The sequence below is a fragment of the Sipha flava genome, unplaced genomic scaffold (assembly GCF_003268045.1).
Source record: "Sipha flava isolate LNK unplaced genomic scaffold, YSA_version1 86_pilon_pilon, whole genome shotgun sequence".
NCBI classification, from domain to species: domain Eukaryota; kingdom Metazoa; phylum Arthropoda; class Insecta; order Hemiptera; family Aphididae; genus Sipha; species Sipha flava.
Genome location: NW_020273628.1, coordinates 1,087,892 through 1,098,845, shown reverse-complemented (window position 1 = coordinate 1,098,845; position 10,954 = coordinate 1,087,892). Strand labels below are relative to the sequence as shown.

At 39.1% G+C, this 10,954-nt stretch overlaps 1 protein-coding gene across 6 annotated transcripts in view; it reads left to right on the top strand.

The window, feature by feature from the left end:
- The first annotated feature begins 1,603 nt into the window (after positions 1 to 1,603).
- Positions 1,604 to 10,954, top strand: part of LOC112693404 (potassium voltage-gated channel protein Shaker) — a 169,012-nt gene continuing 159,661 nt past the window's right edge. For all 6 annotated transcript variants that reach the window (XR_003149472.1, XM_025568448.1, XM_025568447.1 and 3 more), the window contains exon 1: positions 1,604 to 1,915. The gene's annotated coding sequence lies outside the window, so the exon portion shown is untranslated. The remainder of the gene's footprint in view (positions 1,916 to 10,954) is intronic.

Sequence of the window (10,954 nt, the reverse complement as noted above, 5' to 3'; positions counted from 1 at the left end):
TTTGCTAACCAATGAAATAGACTGCGAATATGACAACGAAACCTGTTGTTTAATGATTTAATTAAATTTCGTTTTCACACACACGTCACTGTTCAATCGTCGGGGATCGTTTAAATTCAATTTAAAATCCGACCAGAACGTTTAAGAGAACTGCTTTTATATTCGAAAAATGTGTTTGTTAACCACAAATCGCATTGTCGTATGACCCGATGAGAAACCGTTGGAAATCCAAAACTTTGTTCTCGCATCATCTCACGGGGTTCGGACACATACATCGCTGTTGCTGCGGGTTCACCGCGAATACTTTTGCGATGAAATTTCACATTGTTTTATGCCGGCTCCGGGGTTTTATTCGCATGGGAACACGGGAACGTAACTGACGACTTCGTACGGCTCGCTGGCCAACAGTCGCGGTGATAACCGAACACGAAATCTCTGGTTGCTATTAATTTTTTTTTTTTTTTTTTCATCGGGTCGTTATCGCGCGGTCGGGTTGAGCGCGTGCCAAAAACCGTTACCGACAGGGATATGATTGCATTACGAGCGGTAGCGGCAACAGCGGCAATGGTGGCGTCCAGCTGTCTGCTCTCCCGTGCACATAGTTTACGAACGAAAAAGTTTCTTCGTCAGTGTCGACGATTCTCGACTGCGTCCTACCGCCCCGGCCGGTGACGACGGGATAGGATTCAGAGAGATAGAGAGAGGAAATAAAGGAAACAAAGGAAGGGAGAGAAAGTGCGCGCTGAGCTCCGTCGATCATCTAGGAGTTCTACAGGTGTGCTGCTACCAACGACGACGACGACGACGACGACGATGACTGTTGTTCGTACCCGGTTGTGGGGGGAGGGGGGTGAGTGGTTAGGGGGTGGAGTCAGCGGAAGTGCAAGTGGATGAGGCGGCAGCGGTAGTAGCGGCGGCGGCGGTGGCGTTGGTAGCGGAGAGGTATCTCAACGCGCCGGACCGCTGCTGGATGGAAATGCGATCATTCAGTCGGTTTTCATACGCGGAACACAATCGACGGCCCTCCGCGACGCCGCACAGTTTTCTCGCTAGCCCTCGTCGCCGCTGCAGCCGCTCTCGCTCACTACGTTCCCGCTCGGCAGCGCTTCTCCCGTTCTCGCTCGCTGCTGTCACTCGTCGATCTTCCCGTCGCCCGTCACGGCGGTGGCGGTCGCGTGCACCACCGCCGAGATCACCACCAGTCGTCTTCAGCGCCACGGCCGCCGCCGGTCTTCGCATCACCACCACCACTGCCGCCGCCGCCGCCACCAGTATCGCCGTAAAGCGCGAATGAAGTCGACGCAGACGTGGTCGCCCGCGCACGCGGTCGCAGCATAGTAGCACTACTTGCGGCAACGGTGCAGATGTTGTCGTTGCTGTAGCCACGCGTACGCGGTAACAACGACAACCGCGTCGCGGGTGCACACACACTCACACCGTAGAAAATGACCGGAGCATCACGTTGAGATTTCACTCGAAGCGTTTTCTTATTTTTATTTATTCTTGTGTTTACGGAATCCGTCGATACGCGATAGGAAGCGGTGGTGTTCCGGTGGCGAGCGGATTCATGCGCGAGAAAATCTGACTTTCCGGCGTCACCATCACGTCACAGCGACCATGGACAGCCGGCGCCACTGCTGCGGCCCACGTCGTTCGGCCGGTTCGACGGTGAACAAAGCAGTGGCGAACGGTTGTGCCGGAAGTCACAGCATCAAACGTGGTGGCCCTAGTGACAGTGGTAGCAGTAGTGGTAGTTGCAGTCGTAGTGGTGGTAGTAGTAGTAGTGGCGAACGTAGAAGTAGTGATTTCCGTAGAAACTACGACAACCGCAGCCGCAGTGGTGCGACGGAAACCCTCGTCCGTCGCCGACGCGAAATCGTTTTGATATTGCGATCGGATCGCCTGTTTGCGTAAGGTAAGTTTTCCTAAGTTTGAGTTAGGATTAGACTAAAAGTTTGACCCCCGAGAAGATCAAATAACACTACATAAACCGTATCGATGTAGAGATAACGACGAAAGATTATCATTCGTGTCGGAAACGGGTCTCCGAATCGAGTTGGTGCAGTATTCTTCCAACCAATTCACCCGTTCCAGGGATTCACGATGAGAGATAATGACCGTAATAGTAATTTGTCTTGTTAAAGTTTCAAAATTAAGAACCGTAATATTAATTTTAATCACTCTAGCTGAATTTTATCGTCTTTTTCATCGGATTTCATGGGATTATTAGTAAACTTCCCCGAGAAAATTATTGTCACAACGCGCTACAATTGTAATCCTGAATAACGAATCTTTTCAAAAATCCATATTTTAATACCGTAAACTGTAAATTATTTATGTCAATACAGGTTTAATGTAATTTTCGTGTAGATTTCTGACATTAATCTATGCGTTTATCAACGTCGTAGTTTTACCTATGCCTAGGCAAATATACATGTGCTTAACTATATAAGTATTATATATAAATATATAAATGATACATTTTTCATAATACTTTGTGGAATCAGGGTAGGTATAGGGCCTAATTTTTGTGGTTGTGCTCAATTTTCAATTTGTATTTGTGGAAATAAATATAATAAGCAAAAAACAATATTTATGAAACATATTTGATGATTTAATGTAGAGTCAGTTTTATTTAACAATAGTATTTGTGTAATTGTATAAAAACAAAAAAAAAAAAAATCACACTCGCATTGTTTTGAGTTAATTCGAGTTTAATAAAGGATTAGTGCATAAGTATTAAACTCTTTGTTTAATTAATTACTAAAGAAATTGTACACTTTGAGATTCAACGTAACAAATTGGTCAGTTACGTTCAACAATCGGAATAAATCTCTTTGGAATATTTGTATTTCGAATGACCCGTAAACATATTACGACCAACATAATTATAATTTTTAACATTGAACGTTTGAAATATATAACGATAGTTTGAAAAAAAAATTTTGAAAAAAATAACAATGGTGTAATACTGCTGTTAAAAGGGATTACAGAATTAAAAAATAATTGTTCGTGGGTGACCCCCTACTGATCCTGGTACAGGCTGCACATTACGTGAACGGACGTGTAATAATTTTTCAAAACGACCGTCTATTCGTAGGACCAGAGTGCTAATGTATATATATATATATATATATGTAATACAATACATAATGTATAGCAGCGCTCGCGGTTTCGTTAATTTTCGCACGTGACCGCGTTTTCCTACGAGTATTTACTGGTGCGCTTTGCCCACACAAACTATGCGTACACTGGCATCACGGCGTAACCGCAATAACCGTGCGCCATCGCTGCAGCGTTCATAATACATTACAATCTCAAAGCGTATATTATAATAACGCGCGCACGACGTTTTGACAGTCGATACTGACGCGTTCAGATCGATCACGATGGCCGTACGCATAATATATTATTACGATGTCGGATTTAAGTATTAGGTGGCAAATCGAAGGCCGGATTCAAAAAAAAAAAAAAAAAATCAAATAAATAAATAAATAAAAAAATAATAAGAATTAAAAATCGTATGCAAATCTCGTCCAATTCTTCCGTAAGCGTAAAACATAAACTATACTGTAGGAATGAGTTGAAAATAAATCGACATCCTATGAACGGTTTTATTATTTCGTTCAATATTCTTATAATTTGTCGAATTTTCGTGCGACGTTTTTGTCGCACGTTATTGCGCATAACGTATTGTTCAACGCCGTAAAGAAAATGTAACAACTGCGCGTCCGTGACTCCGTTTCACGGGACCCATATCGCGATCAAAAACTAAACGAATGCATTTTATTTTTTAAAATTATTCTTCAACGCGATTCGAGGAACCAAAACTATTTCTGTCGTTACAATTATTACGTTTTACACGAGTACGTGGGGTTATTAGGGTGCAGCGAAGGTACGAACAAGCGCAAGCAATATTATCGAGTGCACAACGAACACGAGCCATGGGCTACGTATCGGTCTTGACGCGAACAGTGTTTCGCGTGCGCGAAATAATAATCATTGCTCGAAAGACCGTTCTGCGCGCAAATCGCCGTGACGGTGCTCGGATCGCGTGACGAGACGTTTACTCGATAATAATAATATTGTTACGCGTATGCGCTTATTATGTAGGTACCGTCGAGATACTGCAAAGTTTTTCTCTCCTCGGCGGCACGGCGTCTGGCAGTCTCCCACGCACGTGCTGTAATCCACCGCGGCCCTGTCACCCACGCCCGATTTGACAATTGAGTTATTACTACAAAAAAAAACCCCGACCGATAGTATCGTCGAAACAATTTAACACAATAACGAACCCTTTGGATTATTTTATCCGTCGAATCACTCGAATCGATCGTATAACACATACGAGGGTGCGATGTCGAGTAAATAGATAAATTGTTATTAGTCACATATATAGCATCGTAACATATGTACACGTAGGAACACTTACGTCTTGAGATCTGTGTATTTTTATTTCACGTACATTATCCACGTGAGTATTTACTGATTTCTTGATCCATCCCGTGTTCACAAAGTTAGGTGAATCATGGTTTTTTTTTTGTTTTGTATTAAAACTGAATTTACCACTTGTTTATAAGTACAGAAAAATAATAATATATATTTTAGTAAAAAAATCAAAAAAAAAAAAAATACATTTTTATTTATGTACAATTTTAAAATGGCCATTTCGTATTGGGCTTATTTTTCAAAAATTATACACGGTTCTATTACTTGATTGCATATGATTTATGGTTTTTAATATAATACACACAAAAATACAATGTTCTTTAATAAAACTTGTGTTTTCTCATCGAATAAGTGCTTATAACCAAATAAATTTAAAAAAATACAGTTCATGGATCTATAAACCTGAATTGTTAATATTTTTAGAAAAATAAATATATACATCGACTACTGTGGATACATATTTTAAGTACTATAAAATTATATTATATACTATTATATTTCGAATGATTGATAATTACTGAGTAAACAGAAGAAAAATAGCATCATTACGTGATAAGTAGGCTAAATCAAATCGACAATTATTTTTGATTTCGGTCCACCGATAACTAATTAAATATGATTGGTGCAACTATTTAATTTTACCCCTTGATTGACTACTGCGATGTATATATCATGTTGCAAAATCAAATTTAACCATGTTTATAATTGGAATTATTTCAATTTATCTAAAGATAACTAATTAATTATATCGGTGAATTACTGTAAGCTCAACAAAACACTTTATTCATACTAAATTTGTTGTACATTTGATATTCATTTATTATTTGTTTAAATGACAAAATACTTGTAGATTTTTTTTTAATAAAATAATAATAAAAAATAATTTTATCACGTACACATGAATTAAAATTATTTAAATAAGAATATTTGTTTTCAAAATATTATTTTGTATTTAAAATGTTGGGCTACTTTCAAATTTGAAATATGCATTTTTCCATTGATGTCATATTTTGTATCATATTTTTTTGATATTGTTCGAGCCGCACATGCTTCGCACCGCCGGCACTCGTGCCACATGATTCGCGTGTCCAAGGAGGCTTGATATCGGTTCATCCTGATCCCTCCGCTGCCGCCATCGAGGTCCGGTCTCGAGTCTCACCGATTGTCGTGCGCGACGACATCGATGGGGGGGGCGTACAGCGGTGACTGGCAACTTTTCATTTTTAATTCATTCTTCTTTTTTTTTTTTTTTGTCTTTTACTTTCTTTCTTCGCGTCGTGGTGTCACCTTGACCTGTGTACGTTTTTTAAGTTGCGGTCGCGTTTTTTTTTTTTTTTAGCTAATCAACGTGTGTAGTACGCCTTTTCATCGTTTTCGTCGTTACATTCGACATAAGTGCATTCTCGCCGTAATTAATTATCGTGTGTTCGCCTTCACCGTCGCTGTTCAAAACGGCGGGTACGTTCGTGTTGTTGCCCGATTCTTATGATTGCTGTTTTATTATTACTTGTCTGCAACTCCCATCTCATGGTGTCAAGAACGATGTCCATAATTTCCGTCGTCGTGTGATAGTCAAATCGTTAATTATTATTATTAACATTGTAAGAAGTATGTGATCAGCGAACGAGCTTCTGGTTATTTATGTTATAAATATTTGTTAATTTATTATTATTCTGGGGCGCCTCATAAATTCAATATTTGTATATTATTTTATTATTATTATAATTATTGAGCGCAACGTGCATCCATTGTATGCCTTGTTGTTTTTCAATCATTAACGTTGAATCGTACGATCGGTCTTCAATACACCTATCCCGCAACCAAACGCGAGTCTTGGCGGTTTACTGCCACAGCCGTAAGAGCCGTCACGGCGTTGACAGATATTAATCGAAAAAAAAATAACCAATAAAAATGGTATATTAATATAAATACAGATACTCCCAGTATTACAATAACATTTTTCTAGTTTATTTTACTTGATGTCCATTAATAATTGTTTTCATTTATACTTACATACATATACATATAGGTGGGTACAGTATAAGAAAAAATTTATAATGACGTTCAAGGGATTTGGAAAAATTGTTCATAATCATCGATAGTTATTACGATAAAAATTTAAAAAAACAGTTAAGAAAAACTGTACATAATATGTATAATTTTAAAATTAAATGTAAACTTTGTAATATTATTAAAAATTAATACCTTCTTGAATAACTGCATGACTTTTTAAAAAATTACAAATTTTTTAGTTTATTGAATGTTTTTTCCAAAAAAATACCATAATAACATATCAAGTAATACTCCGTTTAATAAAATTAAATGAGTGACGTATATACGTATGTTACGCGATCATTTTATTGATAGAATATTTTTTTCAACTCATCAAAAATATACGTTTATTCGACCTACGATCTTCATAAGAATTTAAATAAATACTAAAAAAATTACTACACTTTACACTGAAGTTTATGGGTCCTTTTATTTGAGATCATTAAATCTAATCTGTCATTATAACCCGTATAAACGATTTCTAATGCGTTTCTAATTTTTCATTCTTTATCGCATGTTCGGAAACTATTTAAGTGCATATAAACGCTACACATTATAATTGATATTTATGGAAATAGTAAATAGGTACCGTAAATTTCGATGGATTGAAATTCCAATAACACAAACTTTGAAGTTTTATTCCAAACAATTATTAGTCATAAAATATGTTTTATAACTCGAAACTTCTGATGTCCATAAACTTGCCGTATACGTGCACCGATGAATCCGCAATAGGTTCAATTGATTTCGCAACGATGTAACGTTTACGTTTCTCTCAGACGGTGTCCAAAACGTAAAATATAAAAATTCTCGTTACTGTTCGATAAGAAAACCGAATCGTTTTCTTTCTATCCCCGGCGGGTTAGGCTCTTTCGAATATTTTTCAAACCACCCGTCAGGTCTTACGTCCAAAAAAATATCGTGTTCGCCGACGGTGCGAAACGATCGATCGATGTTTTCGACGAAACGTCGTTCGGATTAATGGAAAACTTATCAGAGTCCTCGCGTGACGCTAAATCGAAAACGTTCAAGAACCGTTTTGTTCGCACGGTCCTCGAGACCGACATCGTTCCGGTACCGTACCGTTCCCAGAATACGACCTTGTGCGTCAAACGCGACCGCGGTAACCGAGCCGAAGTGCGCGGTACGCACCGGGGCCATTACGGCGAGCCAAACCGTGTTCGCGCGCGCAACACAGATCCCGCAATCGGGTTACCGGGACCGTGGTAATCGAGGTAATCAAAGTAACGTTCGTCTCTGCGTCGACGCGCTTAAATTGCCTACGCGACGCGCCGGCACACGCGACCGCTTGACGTCAACGTGACTGCCGTAACGTTGCTACGTGGTCGTCGTGCGACCGCGTGTAAAACTGTTAACGTTCCGCTTCACTTACCGCGGCCACCGCGACGACCATTTTTTTTCTCTCGGAAACGTGTGCAGACACTGAAAATCGGCACCTGCAACGGAATGTGCGGGACACGTCCTCGCAACGAACGAAAAAATAAAAATGTATATAAGCGATTTATAGAAGCCCGCGTTACTCGTGTCAAGAGTCCGCGACGGCGACGTGTACACCAGGTCGTGCGCGAACGCAAAACGGTATGGCTCGAGCAAACGAAAAAAGAAACCGATTCCGAACAACAGCGATCGAAATGTATTTTCGAGAGGGCACGGCAACGTTGCTAACCGATATCGAAAATCGCGTCGACAACAATTCCGAAAACGATGACGACGCGGCGCGGCCCCGAGGAGGACTACACGGCAGGGCAACACGTTTTCGACGCGTACGGTGTCGACGGAACGCCTTCCGAACGCGCGTAACATCTCGTTCGCAACGTTTTCGCCTTGTTCGTATCACATCATAACCGTGTACAGCGCGACATCTTTCCGTATCCGCCGGTCGCCGTTCGAACGCGCACTCGGCCCACGTGTACGGTTACGCGCCCGCGACACCATAGGTATTATTGCGTTTATAAATATACGCGAGCGCGGACGCGGTACCGGGACCGCGGGTCGGAGGGTGATTTATAGCCGACGGACTGACACAAATGGCTCGTATCGCCGTCCCGGCCGTGGCATCATAATCTCGGCCCGTAAATTTATGGTGAATTATGCGCCCGCTCGCGTGTAGCGCAACGGCACGTACTCGACTGCGACAGCGGTGACTAGGGCGCGATGTGCCTGTTGTAGCGGCTGCGGTGTCATTTTGGAAGTAGAGGGATAACTCGTGCGTACGCCACGGTCCAGAGCTAAGCTAACCCGAAGTCGTCGAGATATGAACACGTCTTTTATAAAAAATCTGTTGAAACTTTGTGAACCGGAAAAATTTGCAATTTTAAAAATAACCGCCGACTGATCAAATACATCGCTGTTACCGCAAACGTGTCCGGGGTGAGACGTTCGCTATACGAGTACCTGAGCACATAGTACTCATGTATCGTTATATTTTAGTACTGGCTTGACGTCCGCCCCCCCCCCCCCCACGATAACCGAAACGTTGGTAAAATGAGTAGTCAGTTCAATAGTTTACAGACTGTTGTAGCGCAAATTGTTTTATTCTTTGCACAAAACTCTTTCCCCCCCCCCTACTCGTATGACAGTCGACGTAAAACTAACTTCGGGTCGGCAAAATAATAAGAAACCTACTCGAGAAAAAACTGAAATGACATCATTGCAAAATAGTACGTATAAATGTACACTGTACGTATGCACACCAACAACAATACACCGTTGTTGTTTGCGATAAACATATACGATATGCCGAGTATGTGACGCGAGCGAAAATGGTTGCACGGGAGGTCATGGTGCTCGTATCGGCTACGCATATATTGTACTGCCATCAGCGTCGCGGGCGTTATGATCGTTCGTTTTTACTTTCATTGCCAGGACGGAAAAGCGTTCGTTCAAAAATTTCACTTGATTCAAATAAACATTTATTCTTGTCCAGTCAAAAATTTGCGTACATCTCACTCTGTGCAATGATGTTATAACTATTACGGAGATGGTGAACGCACCAAACGAGAAAATGTCACGTTGTATAAAATTATTGTAATCATATATCGCCGTAAAAACTGGTCGGAAAAGTAATCTCCAATAAAACTTAGGATAATAATTATAGACTATTTAAAAAAAAAAAAATTTAAAACCAGCAAATATGTTAATTATTATTTTTTCGATGGTAATTAAAATAACACTGATAGAGCAAAATGATTAAATTATTCCTATTGTTTTTAAGTTCATTAAAATATGGTATTTTCGGACTTATGAAATCCATGATAATTATTATCACATAAAAACAATTGTAATAATTATGTCTTGGTATAATTGAAATCAGAAAATGTTTGCTTTATAATAGTTTAATAAATGTTGATAAATTATTCGAATTCAACGAAGAGTGTTTTTTTGGACGATAAAATGAAACGTGTATAAATATAACGACATTTTCGTATACGTTTAAGTTATTCTGATGAATTGCAACAGCAAAGCATTGTTTGGTAGGAGATTTTAAAAAGTCAAAAACTCAGATTTATTATATACACTTATATATTATATACAGTGAAAAACTTTTAAACATTGTTATCAAAATTTTAGTGCTCAGTGGTATTTGGGACAGGTTTTAGTACGTACGGTAAAAGGAGGTATCTTTGTTTAAGTACATAGAAATTGGACCCATTTTGAACACACCATTGTAAATAATATCAGCTCCCCCAACAATGGTGGATAAAAGTCATTCGATATCATCAACTTAAGTTCGTTACATTTGTTTGCCCCCTCTTCATCCCGACATGTCCCTAGCGAGTATCCATGGGCTTTTGGTGAGAATAAAATATGATTGTTGTTGAACACGCTTCTTAACTATAGCCATCTCTCCTTGCCGAATATTTATTATTTTCCGTCCAAAAAAAAAAAAAAAAATGTTCTGTTGTCAACGACCACTATTTGCTGTAAGTGCGATATTCTCTGTTAAGTGTAATAAGTGAAAGAAGTATATATAAATATATACATATAAATAATTCAGTATCGTTCTAATAACACTATACTATTATTCAACTATCCACAAAATCATACTTAAACATTAAATAAAATAAACGATAATGAACCTTGTTATGTGAATAACAACATGGGCTACATGCTGTGAAAGGATTGCTTGAAAGAATAATATACCGTTTTATTAAATTTGTCCGTATATATAAATATGTGGATATGAATTTACGTTAATAATATATGTATTTAATTTTAAAACGTTTAAATGTAATTTAATAATCCATGTTAATTGTTAAGTATAATAAGAAATTCTCTCACGAGTCATTTAAAATGTATAAGAAACTTTAAAAAATCATTTTTTTCGTCACAAAACTACATTTTCGTTTTATTAAAAAGTACATAAAGTATTTAAGGATTACCGATGAAAAACAAATAAACTATTTACATAATAAATTGTATATTCTAAGCT